The sequence below is a fragment of the Hypanus sabinus genome, chromosome 25 (genome assembly GCF_030144855.1).
Source record: "Hypanus sabinus isolate sHypSab1 chromosome 25, sHypSab1.hap1, whole genome shotgun sequence".
NCBI classification, from domain to species: Eukaryota; Metazoa; Chordata; class Chondrichthyes; order Myliobatiformes; family Dasyatidae; genus Hypanus; species Hypanus sabinus.
Genome location: NC_082730.1, coordinates 31071595 through 31096933, shown reverse-complemented (window position 1 = coordinate 31096933; position 25339 = coordinate 31071595). Strand labels below are relative to the sequence as shown.

The window sequence follows — 25339 nt, the reverse complement described above, 5'->3', positions numbered from 1 at the left end:
ACCATGTCACTCAGAGCAACGCTCTGGTGTCCTTAGAATGGGCTGCACTTCCTACAATATATAGGCCAGAGTGCATCTTTGCACCTCTGCACCGCACACTTTCAAGGAATCTTCACTACTCATGTTCTCAACATTTTTTTTTCATTTGCACAGTTTGTCTTCTTTGCACTTTGTTTGTTTTTCTTCATTTGTGTATGTATAGTTTTTTGTGAATCCTATTGTACTTTTCATTTTCCTGTAAATGCCTGCAAGAAAATGAATTTCATGATAGTATACGGTCATCTGTACCTGATAATACTACTACTTTGACAAAATGCACCAGCTCCACTGATTGCATAGGCAAACCACGATCAGCATCCTCTCCCAGGGCAACATTCTTCTGATCTCTCACAACCAACTTTGATATGTGTCCGAATACCCGCAGCAAGTGGTCCAAACGTTGCCACAGTACGCTGTTTCCAAGACAGAGAAAACATTTCAAGAATGCTCTCAATGATTCTTAAAAAAAAAGAACATCTCACTGATCATGGGAATTTCTAGTTACTCTCAGGGGCATGTGTAATCAAGTGCCCGCAATGGAAGGTGCTGCAGAAATGTGCCGACCAACCATCTTGCCAAACTACACCTGTACACTTATGTGGCAAATCTCTGAGAGGAATCCGCAGTCACCTCAGACTACACAGAATATTCCTTTACCTCCAACGGACAGAGGAAGAAGAGAAGGGGAGTAATTTCAAAATAAGATTCGTTAAAAAGGAAAATTGTCCTATGTAACTGGTTGTAAATCTATGGAATTTGCTACCTCAGAGAGGTTGAGCACTTTATCAGCAAGTATTGACATTCAAAGGATCCAGCAATATATTGATCAGGTGGGAAGATAGATTAGATACAGAGTTAGTCTTAGAATTCAAAGGTGGATCGGGCTCAAAGAGCAAAACTTCTGCCTAACATATTGAAACAATTACAAAGAAGGCATGACAGCAAGCTATATTTTATTAGCACCGTCCAACAGACTCTCGTTTACTGCTGCTGGAGGAAGGTGTCCGCGTGTGACAATTTCTCTCTCCCACTTGCTCGCTGCTCCCAACAGAAGGTCCCTGTGTTTGAATGGTTTCTCACTCTCATTCTCACTCTCACTCTCATTCTCACTCTCACTCTCATTCTCACTCTCACTCTCTCTCACACTCTCTCACTCTCTCTCACACTCTCTCACTCTCTCTCACTCACTCACTCTCACTCTCTCTCACACTCTCTCACTCTCTCTCACTCACTCACTCTCACACTCACTCTCATTCTCTCACTCTCACACTCTCTCACTCTCTCTCACTCACTCACTCACTCACTCTCATTCTCACTCTCACTCTCATTCTCACTCTCACTCTCTCTCACACTCTCTCACTCTCTCTCACACTCTCTCACTCTCTCTCACTCACTCACTCTCACTCTCACTCTCATTCTCACTCTCACTCTCTCTCACACTCTCTCACTCTCTCTCACACTCTCTCACTCTCTCTCACTCACTCACTCTCACTCTCACTCTCTCTCACACTCTCTCACTCTCTCTCACTCACTCACTCTCACTCTCACTCTCATTCTCACTCTCACTCTCTCTCACACTCTCTCACTCTCTCTCACACTCTCTCACTCTCTCTCACTCACTCACTCTCACTCTCACTCTCTCTCACACTCTCTCACTCTCTCTCACTCACTCACTCACTCTCACACTCACTCTCATTCTCTCACTCTCACACTCTCTCACTCTCTCTCACTCACTCACTCACTCACTCACTCTCATTCTCACTCTCACTCTCACTCTCTCTCACACTCTCTCACTCTCACTCTCACTCTCTCTCACACTCTCTCACTCTCTCTCACTCACTCACTCACTCTCACACACTCTCACACACTCTCACATTCACTCTCACACTCTCTCACTGTCTCACACACTCACACTCACTCACTCTCACACTCACTCTCTCACTCACTCTCTCAGACTCTCACACTCTCTCACTGTCTCACACACTCACACTCACTCACTCTCACACTCACTCTCATTCTCTCACTCTCACTCTCTCTCACACTCTCTCACTCTCTCACACTCTCTCACTCTCTCTCTCACTCACTCACTCTCACACTCACTCTCATTCTCACTCTCACTCTCACTCTCTCTCACACTCTCTCACTCTCTCTCACTCACTCACTCTCTCTCTCTCACATTCACTCTCACACACTCTCTCACTGTCTCACACACTCACACTCACTCACTCTCACACTCACTCTCTCACACTCTCTCAGACTCTCTCACTGTCTCACACACTCACACTCACTCTCACACTCACTCTCATTCTCTCACTCTCTCTCACACTCTCTCACTCACTCTCACTCTCATTCTCACTCTCACTCTCACTCTCTCTCACTCTCTCTCACACTCTCTCACTCTCTCTCACTCACTCACTCTCTCTCACACTCACTCTCACACACTCTCACATTCACTCTCTCAGACTCTCACATTCTCTCACTGTCTCACACACTCACACTCACTCACTCTCACACTCACTCTCTCACTCACTCTCTCAGACTCTCACACTCTCTCACACACTCACACTCACTCACTCACTCTCACACTCACTCTCACACACTCTCACATTCACTCTCACACTCTCTCACTGTCTCACACACTCACACTCACTCACTCTCACACTCACTCTCTCACTCACTCTCTCAGACTCTCACACTCTCTCACTGTCTCACACACTCACACTCACTCACTCTCACACTCACTCACCCTCTCAGACTCTCACACTCTCACTCTCCTTCCTCTTCTCCCCACCCCCGGCTCAGTGCTGCCAGAGGATTGGGCTGGAGTCCTGGGTCTTGGGTAAAGGTTAATCAACGACACGGTTTGTGGATTGGGCTCTGTAGTTTACGTTATGATGTGTTTCTGGTCGCTCCTTTTTTCTTGCTGTTTTGGGCTTTTTTGATTGGGGTGGCTATACTCTTTAGGAGTTTGAAGAGATTTGGCATGCCAACAAATACACTCATAAACTTCTATAGTTGTACTGTGGAGAGCATTCTGACAGGCTGCATCACTGTCTGGTATGGAGTGGCTACTGCACAGTACCAAAAGAAGCTGCAGAGGGTTGTAAATCTAGTCAGCTCCATCTTGGGTACTGGCCTACAAGGTACCCAGGACATCTTTAGGGAGTGGTGTCTCAGAAAGGCAGCATCCATTATTAAGGGCCTCCAGCACCCAGGGCATGCCCTTTTCTCACTGTTACCATCAGGTAGGAGGTACAGAAGCCTGAAGGCACACACTGAGTGATTCAGGAACAGCTTCTTCCCCTCTGCCATCCGATTCCTAAATGGACTTTGAAGCTTTGCACTTTTTTTAATATACAGTATTTCTGTTTTTGCACATTTTTAAAATCTATTCAATATACATAATTGATTTACTTGTTCATTTATTATTATGTTTTATTTTATTTGTTATTATTATTTTTTTTCTCTGTCTCTGCTAGATTATGTATTGCATTGAACTGCTGCTGCTAGGTTAACAAATTTCACATCACACGACGGTGATAATAAACCAGATACTGATTCTGATTTCAGAGATAATGGACAACACAGCAGTAGATTGAACTAAACTGAGCTGAGCTGAATGTGCCTGGACTCTTTCGATTTTGTGCTTTGTATTCTGTGTTTTTCATTTTTTTTTACCATTTGTGCAAGTTGTTTTATTTTTGCACATTGGGGGGAAAGGTTTGATTTTTTTCTTTGAATGGGTTCCATGGTTTTCTTTGTTTCACAGTTGTCTGTGTCTGTATGCTGCACATGTACTTTGAACTTTGAACATTGAACTTGATTAGAATTGATATGGTACCAAAGGCACTCGTAAATTTCCACAGGTGTACCATGGAGAGCATTCTATCTGGTTGCATAACTGCCTGGTATTGAGGGGCCACAGCACAGGATCAGCAAAAGTGGCAGAAAGTTGTAAACTCAGCCACCTCCTTCATGGGCACCAGCTTCCCCAGCATCTGGGATACCTTCAAAAGATGTTGCCTCAAAAAGGCAGCATCCATCACTAAGGACCCCAATTGTAAATGGATCATACTCTGCATGGAGGTCGGTGACCAGTGGTGTGCCTTAGGGATCTGTTCTGGGACCCTTTCTCTTCGTGATTTTTATAAATGACCTGGATGAAGAAGTGGAGGGATGGCTTAGTAAATTTTCTGATGGCACAAAGGTTGGGGGTGTTGTGGATAGTGTGGGGGTTGTCAGAGGTTACAGAGGGACATTGATAGGATGCAATACTGGGCTGAGAAGTGGCAGATGGAGTTCAACCCAGAAAAGTGTGAGATGGTTCATTATGGTAGGTCAAATATGATGGCAGAATATAGCATTAATGGTTAGAAACTTGGCAGTGTGGAGGATCAGAGGGATCTTGGGGTCAGAGTCCAGAGCACTGTCAAAGCTGCTACGCAGATTAACTCTGTGGTTAAGAAGGAATACAGTGCATTGGCCTTCATTAATCATGGGATTTAAGTTTAACAGCTGAGAGCTAATGTTGCAGCTATATATTGGACCCTGGTCAGACCCCACTTGGAGTATTGTGCTCAGTTCTTGTTTCCTCACTACAGGGAGGACGTGGAAGCCATAGAAAGGGTGCAGAGGAGATTTACAAGGATGCTGCCTGGATTGGGGAGCATGCCTTATGAGAATAGGTTGAGTGAACTCGGCCTTTTCTCCTTGGAGCGACGGAGGATGAGAGGTGACCTGATAGAGGTGTATAAGATACTGAGAAGCATTTATCATGTGCATAGTCAGAGGATTTTTCCCAGGGCAGAAATGGCTAGCACGAGAGGGCATAGTTTTAAGACGCTTGGAAGTAGGTACAGAGGAGACGTTAGGGGTAAGTATTTTACACAGAGAGTGATGAGTGAGTGGAATGGGCTGCCAGCAGCGGTGGTGGAGGCAGATACAATAGGGTCTTTTAAGAGACTCCTGGATAGGTACATGGAGCTTAGAAGAATAGAGGCCTATGGGTAAGCCTAGGTAGTTCTAAGGTAAAGACATGTTTGGCCCAGCTTTGTGGGCCAAAAAGTTTGTATTGTGCTGTAGGTTTTTGTATGTTTCTATGTTTCTATCCAGGACATGCTCTCTTCTCATTACTACCATCAAGAAGGAGGTACAGGAGCCTGAAGACACACACTCAACACTTCAGGAACAGCTTCTTCCCTTTTGCCATCAGATTTCAGAATGGACAATGAACCCATGTATACTACCCACTATTTTTCCCCTCTCTTCTTGCACTACTTATTTAATTATTTCAATATACATTCATTATAATTTAGATTGTTTATTATTATGTATTACCATGTACTACTGCTGAAAAACAAACAAAATTCACAACATATTCCACTGATATTTCTTATGTTCTTATGCAAGATGAATTATTGATGCATTACATTTTAGATGTTACTATGACAAAATCTAACTCTGTACAATTGTTAAAGAAACTATTGCCAAAATGTAGAATCACATTGATTAAATATTCATATAGCTATATATTCATTGTGTCTACGTGTCAAGAAAAAATATAATTGTAGATTAAGGAATGGATTAAACTTTAAAGGTATTGAATTTCTTAGGTGATTTTATAAAACATTTCTTCATTTCCAATATTTAGATTGATATTTGCTCTTTAATTTACCATAATGAAATCAAGAATTTAATTAGGCAAGCTGAATAAATTGCATTGATTTTATTTTTGTTATTATTGCTCTCCAGTACTACTTTCCATTGCACATCAATGGCTCTACTGTAGAGAGAGTGAAGAGCAGAAAGGGCAGAGAATGTATGATATAACCTGTAACCACGACACCTCATTAGTCAAGAAGGCAGAACAACATCTACACTCTCTGGGGAGACCGAAATGTGCTAGTCTCCCCGCTATCATTCCAGCAACTTTCTGCAGGAGCTCTGTCGAGAGTGTCCTGTCATTGTGTGATACGGAAACCGCAAGACTCCACAGCAGTTAGTAAAAACCACCAAGAGGATCATCAGGGTCTCCATACCCTCCTGTTTGTGACATTCACTGGAAGCGGTGCCGACAAAGAGCCTGCGTCACTGTTGCGGGTCCCGACACCCATCCCACAATCTTGTTGAGCCACTATCATCAGGACCGAGGTACAGGACAATCAGGACTAGAACCGCCAGACTGGGTGACAGCTTCTTCTGGCAATCTGTGACCCTACCACCACCAAGGTCTCATCGCTAGGAGTTTACTGTTTACCTGCACTACACACCACATGAATTTTTGAATTATAATTTATTAACTTATTTCTGCTATTTTACTTTATATGCTGTGTGTGCTACATGCAGTATATGTATTGTGGGTGCACTGTGATCCAAAAGAATATTGGTTGTATATATGTACAGTCAGATGATGATAAACTTGAACGAACACTACTCAGAAAACTTAAAATAAGGATCCTATACTGAATTCTGATGATGTTGATATGTGACTATTTAGCATGCTATTTTTGTTTTATTTTTTAATTCAAGAATATAACAGAAAAGAGTTACACCCAGATATTTCCTAAAGTAGAATAGTTTATAGAACATAGAACAATGCAGCACAGTACAGTACAGGCCATTCGGCCCACAATGTTGTGCCGATCCTTAAACCCTGCCTCCCATATAACCCCCCACCTTAAATTCCTCCATATACCTGTCTAGCAGTCTCTTAAATTTCACTAGCATACCTGCCTCCACCACTGACTCAGGCAGTATATTCCACGCACCAACCACTCTCTGAGTAAAAAACCTTCCTCTAATATCCCCCTTGAACTTCCCCCTATTATGAGAAGCAGCAGCTTGGGCTTATTTTACATAAGGAAGTTGTGGTTGAGGTGGGATCTAGCAGAGGTATATAACATAATGAGAGGCATAGACAGGATGGATAATAAGTAACTTCTCCTCATTGCAGAGATGTCTAAACCCACAGGACATAAGGTTAATGTGAAGAGAAGGAGATTTTGGTGATTTAGCTGATGGGTACCAGCCTCCATAGTATTCAAGACATCTTCAAGGAGTGGTGCCTTGGGAAGGAGTCATCCATCATTAATGATTGCCCTGACGAAGGGTCTTGGCCCGAAATGTTAACTGTACTTCTTCCTATAGATGCTGCCTGGCCAGCAGTTTGAGTTTGTTACATGCCCTCTTCTCACTGTTATCATCAGAAGGGAGGTACAGAAACCTGAAGGCACGCACTCAGTGATTCAGGAACAGCTGTTTCCCCTCTACCATCCAATTTCTAAATGGACATTGAACTCATGAACACCATCTCACTACTTTTTTATCTTCTGTTATTTTGCCCTACTTATTTTAACTTAACTATTTAAAAGACATATATACTTAATGTCACAGGTTTTCTCTATATTTATTTATCATGTATTTAATTGTGCTGCTGCCGTAATGTTAACAAATTTCACAACATATGCTGGTGAAGGGTCTCTGCCTGAAACGTTGACTGTACTCTTCCATAGATGTTGCCTGGCCTACTGAGTTCCTCCAGCATTGTGTGTTGCTTGGATTTCCAGCATCTGCAGATTTTCTCTTGTTTGCTGATGTGCATTTAAGTCACCAGGGTATAAAAGGCTATAACTAACTGCTGGTAAATAGAAAGTATAAAGAGGAATGTAATGATTCACAAGGACATACACAAAATGCTGCAGTTTCCAGCACCTGCAGATTTCCTCGTGTTCACAAGGACATGGTAAGTTGAAGAACCTGTTTCTAAGTTGGTCAGACAAATTGTTCTCTCTGAAGCTGGAGGCTGAGGGAAGACCTAGCACAGGTGGCCCCAATTTGTCGAACGTTCGCTTTATGACAGCTCGCTGTTACGAAAGACCTACATTAGTACCTGTTTTCGCTAACCAAAGAGGATTTTTGCTTTTATGAAAATAAGACGTCCGCTTTATATGTGTGTTTACCCCGAGGAAGACTACACTGACCGTGAAGCCTTGTGTGGGCAGTTGTGTGCGCATGCGTGTACGTGCCGATTTTTTTCTCCAAATCCATTTTGGCTCGCTGTGTTCCCAAATTTGATAAGTGAAACTACACTGTACATACAATATTTCTACTTTATATAGGCTGTATATTTTTCATATCATTCCTGCTTTTACTACATGTTAGTTTTATTTTAGGTTTAATTTGGTTTAATTTTGGTTTAATTTGGTAGGTTATTTTTTTGGGTCTGGGAATGCTCAAAAATTTTTCTCATATAAATTAATGGTAATTGCTTCTTCACTTTATGACATTTTGGCTTACAAACGGTTTCATAGGTATGCTCTACTTTCAGTTAGCGGGGGAAACCTGTACAAATAAATAAATATGATGTGTACATTGTCAGTCTTTTTCCCCAAAGTGGAAATATGTTGAAAAAGTGGCAAGAGGGCATAGATAGAGTGTAAAAGAATTTCTGAACATTCCATCAGTGAAATTTTCAATCAATTTGCAAAAAAATTTACAAATGAGGAATCAAAAATTATCTCCTCAAATATTTCCTCTCATGATCTCTGAATACCAGCCAGAGAAGAGAACCTGAAGACAACTTTCTTCTTCAAAGTTGGCTGCAGCCAATTGTAGATTCATTACCCACAACAAATGCAGCGTATGTATCCAAGGGGTAAAGAACTGAACAGGGGATGGGAAAATTGCGAAAATTCCAAATGACAAATTTGCAAAATCAACTCATTAGGATTAGCCGTGTTTATCACATGTACATCAAAACATACAGTAAGAGTGGGCTCCCTCACCTCTGCCCCTCTGCCCCTCAACACAGGTGCCCCTCAGGGCTGTGCCCTAATCCTCTTCCTTTACTCTCTGTATACCCATGAATGTGTCACCACCCACAGCTCCAATCTGCTAATTAAATTTGCTGATGATACTACATTGATTGGCCTAATCTCAAATAATAGCGAGGCAGCCTACAGAGAAGAAGTCATCATTTTGAAACAGTGGTGTCAAGAAAACATCCTTTTCCTCAATGCTGGAAAAGCAAAGGAGTTGGTTGTGGACTATAGGAGGAATGGTGACAGGCTAACCACTATTGACATCAATAGATCTGGGTTTGAGAGGGTGAACAGCTTTAAATTCCTTGGTATACACATCACCGAGGATCTTATGTGGTCTGTACGTACTGGCTGTGTGGTGAAAAAAGCACAACAGCGCCTCTTTCACCTCAGATGGTTGAAGAAGTTTGGTATGTGTCCCCAGATCCTAAGGACTTTCTACAGGGGAACAACTGAAAGCACTCTGACTGGCTGCATCACTGCCTGGTATGGGAACTGTACTTCCCTCAATCACAGGACTCTGCAGAGAGTGGCGCAGACAGCATAGAATATCTGTAGATGTGAACATCCCACTATTCAGGACATTTATGGAGACAAGTGTGTAAAAAGGCCTGAAGGGTCATTGGGGACCCGAGTCACCCAAACCACAAACTGTTTCAGCTGCCACCATCTGGGAAACGGTACTGCAACATAAAAGCCAGGACCAACAGGCTCTGGGACAGCTTCTTCCACCAGGCCATCAGACGGATTACTTCACGCTGATACAATTGCATTTCTATGCTATAAGGATGTAAGTAATAAAGTAAATTTAATTCAATTTAATGTTGCTTACATCAAATCAGTGAGCGTTGTGCTAGGGGCAGCCCGCAAGTGTTGTCATGCTTCCAGAGCCAGCACAGCATGCCCAACACTTACAAAACGTAACCATCTTTGACACAGAGAAGAAATGCACGCAGTCACAGATGATAACGTCCAAACCCCTTACAGACAGCGGTGGGAATCGAGCCCTGATTGGTAATTGTTGGCACCATAAAGCAATTATGCTTGCCACCTAAATTATTACCAAAGACTTATAGATAGTAGATGAGACTGTTCTGTGTGCAAAAAAAAACAGTCTTCCAAAATTCTCTCACTTCACTTCAGGAACATTCCTTTATTAGAAAATTGTATATTTCACAGGCTCATTAAGAAATGTCGAGAAAGAAACCAGGTGCAGGATCCCAGAGAAGATTGCAGTAAAAATGTTTGGGAATCTTAGTAGGATAGGGCCCTTCCATTAAATTCCATCACCCAGCAGCATTTAGCATTCCAGCAAAATCTGGACAATTATATATTTTAATACAAAACTGCAGATGATAACTCAAGCACAAATTGTCTTTACAACAATAAAGAGCGGTAAAGCTTGTTATAAAAGTTGAACAGTTTATATGATAAAAATCAATCATAATCTTTTCATAAGATATATTAAAATCTCACTCTTGGAACTTCATGGTGATTGTCTTTAATTCTGACTTGCAAGTTGAAAATGAGAATTTTTTACAATTTCAACATGATGACTGTTGAAGCTAATTATTGTTTTAGTTGACGTGCTTATTTTCGGAAAGCTAATTTTCCCAACAATTTCAGTGTTGAATTTAATAGAAATTTAAATTTACAAAATTGTTCAGACTTTTATTATCTCCAAATAACTGTTCTCTAGGGATCACTTACATGTTCTTTTTCTGTCATAACTAAGATGGTATAGGGGACAGTGACTGTAATTAGACAGGTATCACATTTTCTAATCCCCATTGACCTTTCTCCTGACAGGCAGTGAGCAAAGTAGCATGCAGGTGCAAATTATTGTTCTATCAACTGACATCTCAATGTCATATTAGTTTCTTATTCTTTTTCAGTCCAGAAAGGTTACAAATGAAATATCTGACCCATGTACATTAATAATGTAATAATTAAATTAGGAGCTGAGTATTGCGAATGTTTCCCATGTAACTCTATGAGATATGAGGTCTTCATCATTATAACATATTGCCCCTTCAGGTGTCTAATTGTTTTGTGTGTTATATGCAGTGCAAGGGTACCTCTGCGGCATATGATTGTGCTGATTAATTTTGTAGCGGGACCTGTTAATTGCAGAATGATTCACTTATACTGAGACCCGTACTCAGTGCTTTCAATGAGAGGGTCAGCAACTTCACACTCGTCGGTGTTATTATTTCGGAGGACCTGTCCTAGGCAATTGCACATTTGAGTTTGCGAAGTTTTGGCATGACATCTGAAACTTCGACAATTTTTAAAAAATAGTTTCATATAATTTATTACACAGCAATTTACAATGAAATGGACCATGAGCTCAGAGCACATAAATGGCCTGAGTACGAACGGCCAACATGGCCAATCAGGTAAGTATTACAATTGGTAAATTCAGTGAATTGGATGGAAATCCTCCAGAATCTCAGCAAATGTCTTTTTTTATTTTTCAGGAAAGTCAGTTGGATGGTGCTGAATATAGTCCATCATTTCTTGATCCTTTTTGGCAGTCTTGTAGTTTTCTATCTTTTTAAGATGATAGCCAATAAACCAACTGACAGTTAAATGGAGAAGCTGTTGGTGAACACCGGATCTGAAGGCCCGCTGCCGGTTGAGGCCGTTCTGCATCAATGAAGCGGTCCTGCCGATGAGGCCCAGCCAGACACTGTTCCAGTTGACGATTCCCAGCGGTGGTAGAACTTTTGCCTCGGGCGGCGGCAGCCCCATATCCGCACCGTCTCCCGGACACCGACGGGGACTGACAAATTTTTATAGATGTGCAGTGGGGAGTATATTGACTGACTTCATCATAACCTGGTATGGACTCACCAATGCCCTTGAATGGAAAACCCTGCGAAAAGCAATGGATACAGCTCAGTCCTGTTATGGTTATTATTCTATAGATTTATCAAGTATGCGCACAAAAAATTAATCTCGGGTGACATATATGTACTTTGTTGATAAATTTACTTTGAACTTTGATCTTTGAATGTCTTAGAATCAGCTTCTTCTCCTCCATGATGAAATTTCGGAATGGTCCATGAACATTATCTCACTGCCCCTCTTCTGCACTATTTATTTATTTTAGTAACTTTTAGTAATTTGCACTAACAACAAATTTCACAACATATGTCAGCAATAATAAACCTGACTCTGATTATAGGACTTTATTTCTGAATGTCAAATTGGAATTAGAGACCACCATCATTCTCTCATCTTGTAGCAAACATTGAAAACTGTAGCTGTTATTAAAAGAAAACATATGTGATATTAAAATAAAGCATATGCTTGTGCCATGTCAAATTTATTGTTAGTAAGTTGTTGCTGTGAGACAATTACCACAAAATATCATTTTCAGGGTGAGCAGTTGCAGACGTTTTGTGCTGTGGTTTACTGGAATGTTGAACAGATTGACTTTTTTAAAAACTACAGCGAAGATTGCTGTGTTTTTAAGTGGAATGTTGCACTCTACAGGAGCTGTTTAACTTGTATGTGTTGCCAAGACCTTGGGTTCAAGTCCTTGACTGGTGTTCCAGCTGATCTTTTCTGAGATGGCAATTGAAGAAAAACATTTGATCTGCTCGGAAGGGCAAAGAAATTCATCTGGGATTCTTGGTTCACAATCCATGAACACGTTCAAATGGAAAGTCAGTTGATAAAACTATGTTTATGATATTCAATGTTTTGGAACAGCCTTACTTGCTGATATTCCCATTAGTTAGTTTGTAATCTGGGTTAATGACATACGGTGTGAACAATCATCATTAAGAGAGGATGGGAGAAGAATGAAGAGACAAAAATGATACTTAAGCATTGCTTATTATCCTACTTTTTATTCTGTAAGTTCACATCAAGTACATCAACTTTTGCAAAGAAAGGAAACCGAAGAAAAAAGCTCAGGATTCCATTCTGTACCTGCTTATCTATCAATTCCCAGCACTAATAAAACACGAGTACTTCCACAAATGTACCATGGACAGCATTCTGACAGGCTGCATTTCCACCTAGTATGGGGGAGCTTCTGTTCACCTGTTAAGATGGCACTAACACACAACGCTCTCTCGGTTGACATCTTTCAGATAGCCAACGAAAAAATATTTTTTACTTCTTTTACGTCTGATTTTCACCTTGAATGTGTTTCTGGGATTGTTAGAGCTTGTGATTTACGGGTTGGTGACTGTTTGAGTGATCCAGCACTTTGCTGTTTCCAAGAGAATTCCAGGAAGGAAGTGTGTACCTTGATGTGAAGAAATTTCAAGACGGGGGCACAAGCTGACATGCAACTCCATTTCACCATTTAAACCAGCCATTAGTCACTGATTAAAGCATTGAGGCAAATGCAAAAGGCAAGTGAGACTTCCAGTGCCTTTTGATCGCTGCTAGAGAAGGATTCTGTGAGCAGCCTTTCACTGTGTGGCTTGCTGTGGCATGTGGGTAGGCCTCTGCCTCATGTGGTGTACTTCTCTTTCAATGACTGTCAATTATAGCATAGGATGGTATCATGGTTCTACGTTATGGGTTTATGGACTGTGAACTTTTTCAGACTTGTGGCTTTTATATTCTGTGTTCTTCTATTCCTTTTGCATTTTGTTGTGTGAAGAGTGGGTGTTTGGGGGTTGATGTTCTGTTGTGTTCTGTTTGTTTTTTGTGCGGAGGAAGGGTTGTTCATTGGGGAGTCGATGTTCCTGTTCTGTTTTGTATGGGGAGAGAGGGGTTTTGGGGAGTTGGTGATTGGGATGCCATTCTTTTTTGTGCGGGGGGTGGTGGATTCGATGCTTCTTTCTGAATGACTGCCTTTTATGTTCTTTCGTGCCTATCTGGAGAATACAAATTTCAGAGTTGTATATGGATACTTGCTTTGATAATAAATGAACCTTTGAACCATTACTGCACAAGATCGAAGTAAGTTGCAGAAACCTGTAAAATTAGTCAGTTTCACCATGGGTACTTGCCTCCACAGTATCCAAGACATCTTCATGGAGAGGTGCCTTAGGAAGGCAGCGTCCATTATTAAGGACCCCCCACCACCACCCAGGACATCCCCTCTTCTTATTGTTAGCATCGAGAAGGAGGTACAGAAGCCTAAAGGCACACGCTCAGTGATTCAGGGATAGCTTCTTCCCCTCTGCCATCCAATCTCTAAATGGATGTTGAACCCACGAACACCACCTCACTTTTTAATTACTTCTCTTTTTGCACATTTTCATTTTAACTATTTAATATACATATATATATAGTAATTGATTTATTTAATTCTTGAATTCTTTTTTTTGCATGACTTTATTTTAACTTAATAGACATATAAAAACTTAATGAAACTCAGTTTTTTCTCTATATTTATTATCATGTATTCCATTGTATTGCGCTGTAAAGTTAACAAACAGTGTAAACCCGATTCTGATTCTAATTCTCTCATTCATCTATGGAAAATTTACTGGTTTACACTGGGTTTCACATTGTTCCCAAATTGAATGGTTTGCTGAATAATTTCCGAGGGCAATCAAAAGTCAAGCTGCAGGACTGGAGCCATATGTATACCAGACAGATAACGAGACCAGATTTCTATTACCCAAGGCTGTTCATGAACCAGAGGAAGGTCTTTACAGTATTTGGTAGTTTTGTGCTCACTGTTACAGACTCTCAAATGGGACTATCGCTTTGAAGCTGTGTCTCTTGGCGGTTAATCCTGGCCTGTGGATAATAATCCAGTAACTTTTTCATTGTGTAAATCTACCCTCAGTCTCTGAGGATCACTGCTTTGTTGTGGTGGAGAGGCTTGTGAGTTCCTGTGATCCTGGGAGCGATGCCATGTGGAGTTTATCCATCTGGTGCTCAGCTCCTTGTAGGGTCACCCATGGTGGTGAGATCAAGGGGGAGGTTCCAGGGAAACAGCAACCCAACCAAGACCTCAATGGCAGAGGTGGCAGAAGATAAATGACACATCAGCATAGCAGTGAAGTTGGAAGAAGGCTGCAGCAGTGAAGGGGCCCCAATGGCCTTGCATCTCATGCCACTGGATCCTGACCCTGGCCTGTCATGTAACATGTTGTGGCTGCCTACGCGTAAGCCTCCCCAGGTGAAACGAAGTCATGCACAGGCATGCTCCATTAAGTGAGTCCTCCCTAATACCCCAGATTAATCCTATAAAAGAACATCATATTAAACTGGAGTGATTGCACTTCTACTACTCATCTTAAAATTTGATGATAACCTAGAGATCATTATACAGTTAATCATAATTGTAGCATCTCATAGCTTGCCACAGGTCACTATCACACATATTTTAAGCTTCTTTAGGAATGCTGGCAGTTAGAGGTAAGTATTCTTTAATAAGAAGATAGGATCTCAGTATAGCACTTTGTATCAGTTGTTCAAAGGACACAATACTAGGAAATAGCAATACTAGAAACTTCTATGAAACAAAAGTAACCCTTAGGTTCGGTTGGTGGCTTTAGTCGAGGGGAAGACAGTCTCCGTCCCGCCAAACTTGTGAAATTTCATTTGTGTGGATGCTATGTGATGTTTACCCCTGTTACAAATCAGTACCACAGAATAACAAACAGTATACAATTTGCAATTAGCAATTTAGCTTTATAATTCTTAATTTGACTAGAGAGTTAGTAAAGAAAATACAAAGGAGCTCATTTTAATGAAATAGTTTAACATGCACTTTGGAGCTTATGGTTTTCAGGTCGATTAGTTCCCCATCGATTTCCCCCGGGCATCGTCGACTCCCAGCCCCATTCCACGTTCACTCCGCCCTGCAGTCTTCGACCTCTCCATTCTAGTATCTTCTCTCTCCATTTTCCACCAAACAAAAGCCCACGAATCCCTTGTTCTCGGGCACACAAGGAAGGAAAACACTCCCCTCATTGGACAGCGCGCATTCCAAAGCTCCTGTTATCTCAAGTCATAACCAAAACATTGCAGCTACAGAGGAACCATTACATTAGCAGTGAAACTTTTCCCAGGGCTTTACACAAAGGAGATGCAAATAGTGTTTACCCTTCTGCATGCTACAGAAGGAATACAAAGTTTATCCTTTTTGAATAAAAATGCCTTCCAAGAAAAGAACACAAAATGTTAAGCATTGTACTGGTATTAACCTGAAGATGATCTGCTTGGCAAACATTTTTAACAAGCTTTTAAGGTACTGTACTGAGTAGGTGAACCGAGTTTTCTTAAGGCCATAAGAAATACTAGCAGAATTAGGCTATTTGGCCCATCGAGTCTGCCCCACCATTTCTTCATGGCCGATATATTATTCCTCTCAAGCTATTATTGCATTGGAAAAGGGAATGCAGATTTCGACCCTTTTAAAAATTCAGATTTGATCTTGAATTCTTTTGTTCATCATCATGATGAACAACAATGTCTAAGTATTAGTGCTTAAATATTAAAGCAATTTTAGCAAGATGGTGGTATGTCTCTAGGTCCAATAAATGATGCAAATCTTTGCCTTAAATGTTTTTCTTCTGAACACAAGACCCTGTTAGAGATTGGTTCATTATGAGACATAAGGTGGGGGAGCGAAGTAGCCTCGGTTGTGCAGACCAGGCTATCATTCGGCTGCAACGCTGGCTATAGCCACTCAGAGGAGGATTCGTCTGAGGTGGGGTGGGAAAGAACAGCGGTGTGGTGGGTGCACTGGGATCAGTGCAAGGTTGGGGCTGGCCCCCGTAGTTTGGCTCTCCCTTGAAGCTGCTCTCCATTTTCACTCCTCGAAAGACAAGCTGGATTGCTTTCTTCTGCAGCTGGCCCAACGTGAGATGAGGTGCTGCAACATGCTTGTCTTGCAGAAACATGGCTCCAGGGCAATATCCCAATGCGCTATCAATCTTCAGGCTATGCCACTCATTGAGCTTCTATTATTTTGTAAATGTATGTGCTACTGAAACTTTATGTGCTATGTGTTGTTGTGTGTGACTACTTGAACTGTGTTCTGCATTTTAACCCTGGAGGAACACTATTTTGTTAGGCTGTATACATGTGATTGGTCGAATGACAATTCAATTTTCTTGCTGGCATTTACAGGAGAACAAAGAAATACCACAGAGTTTATGAAAAACTATAAATACCAAAGACTGACAAAAAAATCAATGTGAAAAAAAGGACAAATCATGCAAGTAATAAAAAAAGTTGACCAATAAACTGAGAACATTACTTGTGAGGTGAAAGCTTCATTTTCTAAGAAATATATTGTCAGTACTATCGATTTTCAGTGTTCACAGAAAAGCGTAACATTCACTGCAAATTGTGGGAATCACTACTCACTGATTAATACGCAAGAGGAAGATTTGGGCTCTCACTGAGAAAGTAGAGCTTCTTCTTCTAAGTAGAAACTTAGACAAAATGTGTAAAACATGTCATGTACCATCCACTCATTGGCCTCTGTCATGTATTTCCTTCCCTATCAGTAGCAAAACCTAAAGACCTTATACTGACTTCATCATTCACCTCAGAACCTGCACAGCAAGTCATCTTGACCATGGAGGATTGATTGCATAAGGACAAAATTTCACGGCAAATATTTAATCTTATTCTTTGTAAGATTTTCACCCCTTTGAGTTTGCCGAGTGCTCATTGTATGCATTGTGGTGCAAGTTCTGATACTGTGAAATTTTGCTGCTTCTCAAGAGCCATCAACATTTTGGCAAAACGTCTTTAGAAAAGGGGGAAGAAAGTTGATGCAGTTGAGAACCAATCTTTTGTAACCATTTTGAATGGGGACTGGAATACTATCTGAACAAATATAATCTCTGTATAAACATGTCTGTTAGTCTGGTGCTGTTTAACCAAGCTGTCAGGCTATCATTTGTGAAAAGCTGATACTCAAAGTTGTTGTTTCTTTGGAAGATCCTTTTCCCCTCAGATGTCCCCCTTGATATTGAGGGAGATAGACAGGAGATTCTGTGGCTGAAATAGAGACACCAGGATGATACGTAATAGGTGATAGGTCTTCCAGGTGCCAGGGCCAAGGATGTAGCTGAGCAGCTGCAGAGAATACTTGAGGGAGTGGGCACACAGCAAGGGATCATTTTACATGTTGGTAAAATAATTGATGCGGTGCTAGTGAATGAAAATAGGCAGCTAGGGAAGAAATTACGAAGCTGGACATTGCGGGTAGGATTTCTGGTTTCTCCTGGTGTCATTTGCTGGTGAGCTCATAAATAGAAGGATAGGCCAGATGAATCTGTGGCTGAGGAGCTGATGGATGAGGTTGGGTGACCGGTATAAGATTGTGTGTTGTAGTTGAAGTAGAGAAGGATCAATATCTTTGCAGGGTAACTTTCTAGAGCTTCACAGGAGGGTTTAAAGTAGTTTGGCAGGTTTGGGAGACTCAACAGGAGCAAATCATGGATAAAGCAGGAGCCAGTAAGAGTAAGGTTAGTAATCAGAATAGGTAGGGAAAGGAATACTTAGTTAAAATCCATTTATTTAAATGCAAAAGGTTCAGCAGGTATGCCAAATAAACTCAGAGTGTGGATTGGGTCTGAGGACTGGGATATTGTAGCCATAACAGAAACATGACTGAGAGAAAGGCTGGACTGGCAGCTCAGTATTCTAGGATACAGATGCGATAGACATGACAGAGGTACAGGTAGGCAAGGAGGGGGTGATGCCTTTTACATAAGGGATGATGTAACAGTAGTACATAGAGATAAAATTCTAGGGAGAATCATGACGTGAAGCTATACAGGTAGACATTAGAAACGAGCAAGGGAGGGTTCTTTTGTGGGGCTATATTCTAGAAACAGGCCCACCCCAATAGTCAGTAGGAGCATATGTGCAAGGAAATTGCTCATCACTGTAATAGCCATAGAATAGTGGTGTTGTATTAATGAGAGTGCTGAAAGCCTGAATTTGTGAAATGCGTCGAGGCAGTTTCCTGAGTCAATGTGCTGAGGGCCTGACTTGGGGGTCAGCAATACTGGGCTTGCTCTTAGGCAATGAGGCAAGGCAAGTAATCCCTTGATGACAATAAAAAGTTTAAGAATCTACTTAAGTGGAAAATCAAAAGGGCAAAGTGGGTATGAGATAGATCTGGCAGGTCAGGTTAGGGAAAATCCCAGATCAGAATTAAATTTATTATCATTGACATATAGGTACAATGTGAAATTTGTTCTTTTGTAGCAGCAGTACAGAGCAAGTCATATAAAATGACTATAAATTACAATAAGAAATATATAAAAATACATATGTAAATTGTGCAAAAAGAGAACAAAAATTCAAAATAGTGTTCAAGTGTCATGGGCCATTCACAAATCTGATGGTGGAAGGGCCGAAGCAGTTCCTAAAATGTTGAGTGTGAGAGCAATATTAAGAGTAAATGGTGGTTTGGGAGAAACTAAGTTTCCTTAAAGATCAACAGGGCAGCCTATGTCTTCAGCAAATATTTATCTTTGGTGATTATTGAGAATATAATGGTTGCTCAAGAGATAAGAGAAACAAATGGGGATGGTTTCGAGGATCAGACCTCCATTGGTTAGGATCAACCATGGATGTTGTGTCCTAGCTGTCTGGATACACAAGCTAGGGCAATAGAATATGGAGAGCAAGCTGTTGCCCATGTAGCAAACACCCCTTCTCCACACATCTGATGAACCCAGACAGGAACGTCAGAGACCAATACATCTTGGCACCAGTCGCAGGAGTTGCCAGTCAGCGTTGAATTAAACACAGGACTGCCTTAAGGATTCCAGCTCTCAAAGCCTTCCTCATGAGTGGATATAGCTGCAAGATCAGAGTTTTTTTTTCCTTCTCCGAGATGAGCTGCCAACTACGGCTGAAAAAATCCATCTGCCCAGAGCAACTAGTTTTAAGGCCTGCTTTGCCCCTTCTCCTATCAGTAGAAATGATTCCACTGGGCTTAGTAGCTAAGCCACATGTGAAGGCCAAAAGATGGATTGTCACGCCATTGTCACGCCATTGGGAGCATTTAACAGATAATGGAAACTTGTTCCCACTGCCACTCCCAGCTATAATTACCTTAAAGAAGACATTCATATTATAAGGAAGGAGGAGATATTTGAAGCCTTACAGCACATTAAGGTGGTTAAATATCCAAGACGTGACCAAGTGCATCATTGGACTCTAGAGAAGAAACTATGGAGGCCCTTTTAGAGACACTTGCTTTACTGTTAGCCACTGGTGAAGTTCCCAACGACTAATGTTAACTAATGTTGTCCCATTATTTAAGAACGGTAGCAAAGACAAGCAGGGACTACAGGTTAGTCATACTGACATCATTAGTAGGGAAGTTGTTGTGGGGAATTCTGAGGGACAGGATCTATGAGCATTTGGATAGAAAGAGTCTGATTAGAAAGAGTCAGCATAGAATTATGTGTGAGAAGTCATGCTTGATGAATATTTTAGAGTAAAGGTAGTTGAAAGTACAGTATGACAGCAGTGGTCAGTGTTGAGACCTTTCTATTAGTAATTTATGTAAGTTATTTGGATGAAAGTGCATAATGCTTGCAGATGACATAAAATTAGAAGATGTTGATAGCGAAGGAGGTTATTGCAGATCATGGGGAGGGGACGATGGCTGGATTACAGTTTGGGAAGCGGACTGAGGAGTAGCAAATGGACTTCAATACAGTTAATTCTGAGGTATGCTTTTGGAAAGTGAAACTGGTGTAGGACTTACATTCATATGGTTGGGCACTAGGGAACGCAATGGAACAGAGGGACATTGGTGTGCAAGTGCATAGTTTAAAGGTAGCATCACAGCTAGGCAAGGTGATGAGAAAAGTATTTAGCATGCTGGCCTTCATTAGTCAGGGCACTGAGTGTGGGAACTAGGACATTAGGTTGCATTTGTCTAAGTTATTGCTGAAGCTACTTTTAGGGTACAATGTATAGTTCTGGTCACCTTGAAAGAAGATTTATGAGGATGTTACCAGGACAAGAGGACCTAAGTTGTAGGGAAAGGTTGGCTAGGCTAAGGGTTTCTCCTTGGAACACAGGAGAATGAGGGGCAATCTCTTACTGATGTTTAAAAGACCTAGATAATGTGGATAGTTGCAGTCTTTTCCCCAGTGTGAGGGAGTCTAAAACTAGGAGGCATAAATTCAGGGAGAAAGGGTAAAGATTTGAAAGGGGACTGAAGAGCAATGTTAGCACACAGAGGATGGTGAGTCTATGGAATGAACTGCCAGTGGGTGTAGTTAAGGCAGGTACAATAATATCATTTAAGAGGCACTTGAATAGGTACATTGAAGGGATATGGTTTGAGTGCAGGAAATTGGGACTAGCTGGGTGAACTGGTGTCAAAGGTCCAGGATGGCTGTGAGGAATCGAAGCAGCTGGCCGGGCCGGGGAGAAAGGAATAAGCCAATGTTTGGCCATTGTTGGCGCGGACTTGGAGGCGATTCGAACCCAGCTGAGGCGGAATCAAAGCAGAGCTCAGGACCGAGTTGGGTTTCTTTGTTTTATGGCTGCCTGTAAGGAGACATCTCAAGCTTGCATAATGTATACATACTTTGATAACAAATGTACTTTGAACTTGTAACTGAACTTTGATACAGCATTATAACAGGTAGTACTGGTCAATGACTCCATACCAGCCATTTACAACCAATTAACCTACTAACCCGTTCATCTTTGGATCCCTTCTATTACTGATACTGTTGCCGATGGGAATTCCATGCTTAATATGTTTCTTCCTTTCCTATGAGGAAGCATCTGCTTAATGCCTCTGCAAAGTAGTTTGCAATAATGTGTTGGAAATCAGGATGGAAACGATCTGTTACTACAGTATATAAGCAGGAATTCAATAAACCAGCATACCTTAAACTCAATCATCCATTACATTTGCAATCAGCATACTTGGAAGTTCTGGCTCTTCATCTGCTTAGCGAACTACATTTGATGTCTGAAAAAAATCACATCTTGTACTGTGTGGAGCTCTTACAATTTGCATGATCCTCACTGCTTCACTGAAGTAAAATGATGCATTTTAAATCTGCTCTTCCTGGAACACATTACCTCCTCTGGAAAGACTGGTTTGGGACCTGTTCAAGTCCGCTGTATCTATGATTTAGTAAGTTGCTACTTAACAAGAGACTACTGTGCAAGGAAAAGACTCGAGGGACTCTTCTTCCTGTTTTCTTGTGCTTGAAATCCTGTTAGCTATATCCAGTGTAGCTGTATATAATAGATGTCAGTGTAGTCATATCCTCACGTCCTACAGATATTCCTGTTGTCCGACAAGGAGCGATAGATTTAGAATTGCTTTGAGTCTGCATGTCTCCAGCAGAATCAGTGATGCTAAAATGTAAACACATTTATAAATGGATTTATGAATAGGTTTAAACACAAAGGGGGAAAGCGGTCCAACACTGAATGCTGATTTTGCCTTTGTGTTGTATCATTCTTATGAAAGGCGAATATTATCTGTTTCCTCTACAGAGTAAACTAGACTTTATGTATGGTTGGCTGGTTGCATCTGTTATATTGCTGATGAAATTACCTAAACGTGCCGATTTCTTGAACTCTCCGCCAGCGATCCCTGAGTTCTGAGATCTGTGTGCCTGGAGAATGAGTGCTGGTGATCCCCAAGGTTGGTGAGTCCTGGGTTTGAAAGCCCAAAGTCATTCGGTTGGCAGACCCTGAGGCTGAAGGCCCACGATCGATGAGTCCTGGGTCAAAGCCCAGAGATCAGCAAGTCCAGAGATCAAAGTCAGGAGGTCAAAGCCCTTAGGTTGGCGAGTCCAGAGGTCAAAGCATGAGGTTGGGTGAGTTTGGATGTTGAAGCCCCAAGGTCAGAAATTCTGGGCGTCAGAAGTCCAATGTCTGCCATTCTGTTGCCATGGTCTGGAGGTCAGAGGCCTAGAGGCGGCCTGTCCTGGGGTTAGAGGCCCATCTGTGTGTATGAGCGGGGTAGGGGAAAGGAGTTGTTTCTGCTGTTGCTGCTTGTTTTATGTTGATTGCTCTCTGTTTTGCTGAACATTGTTGGCATGCTATGATGGCACTGGAATTTGTGGTGACATTGCATGTTGTCGCCAGCACGAAGTTGAGCGTGTTAGTTGTTAATCCGAATGATGCATCTCAGTGTATGTTTCAATGTACATGTGATAAATAAAGGAATCTAATCTAATGATAGGATTGTTATGGCATATTGTGTAGTTATGGTAGATAGCAAATATTAATTTCAACAGCAAACAGTCTTCATACCTGAATATAGATTGTAGATTAAGTTTAAAATGGAGCTTAGGACAATGTTGTTCTTGAAGCTGCATACTAGGGTTGATTGCAAAGCAAGAAACACTCATTGACCTGAGATGTCTGCATACGCATGAATGTAACTCGGAGACAACAGCGATTAGCATTCATTTTGGGTGACTGGAGTGTTGGTGTGAAGATGGAAGTCTTTGAAAATTATATGTAATTCAAAGGAAGCATTGTGGATACATTGTAACTATAGAATTCTCCTGCCGTTACCATTGATCTTTAGCATATAAAAATGTCATGTAATATTGGATCTTTTTTCACGTGTGTCTTCAGTATAATGCCTGCTTGTTTAAATGTGATGGCGCTACCTAAAATGTGGGACAGCTTACTGCGAAATCAAAAAGAAAGAGATTCGACTAAAAACATTATGTACAACATCTTTTTAGAAGCAAATTGTGGTGAACTATCATTGCAAACAGTGATGAGGTAGGCAGAGGCAAGGTTGTTTTGGGGGTTGAGCTGTGGTGGGGCATTGTGGGATGCAAAGTGTTGCATCCAGGTTCATAGATGGAGTTCGTATTGCTGTCAGAGATGGAGCTGGCATTTTGGAGAGCAGTCGATGTGGAAGAGTTTTGATGTCCATCCACCTAACTCGGGTGCCAGTTTGGATTCCTCCAACTGCCAAGATTATTTGGTGAGATCAAAAACTGATTTAGGTTATGTGGCATAAATATGTCATTAGGCTAGGACCCAGGTCATGAGTGAGTCAGTGCCTGGTGCTTGGACAATTTTAACGTTGGCCCAAATAGACCAGAAGCACGAGTGTTAGCAATGGATGCAAGGGTTGGGCTGATCTCGCTCGCTCTCCTGTGAATGTTCATTCCTATCTCGCGGCACTGAGGCTGTGAACTGATCTGGCTGCTGTGCGTTTTGGGCCCACTGATGTGATGAAGTGGGACTGAGGATGGGGCTTACTCTGGCTGCTCCGGGAGCAGAACTGGGGCTCTGTCTGGTTCAGAATGCTGGTGGCTTTCTTCTGTTGAATTCATGATGTGTGTTTCTGTTTCTCTGTGCAGTCATTTTTGGTCTTTGTTTAAAACTTAGGATATTCAAGTTTTTTGCTTTGTGGCTGCCTGTAAGCAGACAAATTTCAAGGTCTATAATTTTTACATTCTTTGATAATAACTGTGCTTTGAATCTTTGAATATTCAGCAGCTTCAGTGTTTCTCTGTTGACTTTGTTCACTGTCACAACAGTCTGGTGAAGGGAGAATACTACATCACATTTACAAGCTACTTGGATGGCTACTTGAAGAGACATAACCTACAAAGAAATGTATTTAGAGCTGAGATATAGCATTAAACTTGATCATTAGTGGATAACAATGACAAAATGGGACAAATGGTCTCCTTCTGTGCCATCCCAAGAAAATATTGATACAAAAGAACCAGCAACCCAGTACCTCAAAAGGTCTGGAATTCTTAACAATGCATCCACTTGAACTTATCAATATTTATGCCAAAAAATGAAAAAATCAGATGAATATATCATCACAGACACAAGATTTCAAAAAGAACACTGAGATTCTAGCTTGGTAACGATGGATCCAATTTTGTTGTAGATGCCTTGCAGTAGGTGTCACAACTTTCATTTGAACATGTAATATGTCCAGCAATGTCTTTAGGCATGGTTAATGACTTCACGATATGGGTAGAGACTTGATTTTGATGTCTTTTGATGTTCTCAATTTTTATTTAACAACTAGAACCATTTATCCTTGAAAATTGAAACCTGGGGATCCATTTTGTTAGAAAATTCATGATTCAAATCAACATTTCTCAAATCAGGGATTCTATTGTTTTCCAAGTGAGTTAGAATTTACCTGGAAATGAGAAAGCAACATCGATAAAAAAACTTCTTAAAGTGAATGGTAAGGAGACGTCCAAAGCAGGTAACCTAACAAGTTCACCGATAAGCCTGGTCCAACCACATAGATACTATAGCTCAGGAAGCTCAACAATGCCTTTACTTCCTCAGGATGATGAAGAATTCCATGGACCCTTACTAATTTATATCAGTACACCAGAGAAAGCATTCTACCTGAATACATAACAACTTGGGCCATATCTTGTCCACAGGAAACTGCAGAGATTTATAGACACAGTTCAGCACATCAAGGAAACCAACCTCCCCTCTGTGGACTCTGTCTATACTTCCCACTGCCTAAGTAGAGCAGCCAGCATAATCAAAGACCACACCCACCCAGACGTTCTCCCATT

At 41.3% G+C, this 25339-nt stretch overlaps 1 pseudogene; it reads right to left on the bottom strand.

Moving 5' to 3' along the window:
• Positions 1-11279: 11279 nt before the first annotated feature.
• On the bottom strand, positions 11280-21746 carry LOC132380907 (NADH dehydrogenase [ubiquinone] 1 subunit C2-like; annotated as a pseudogene).
• Between the last annotated feature and the right edge of the window lie 3593 nt (positions 21747-25339).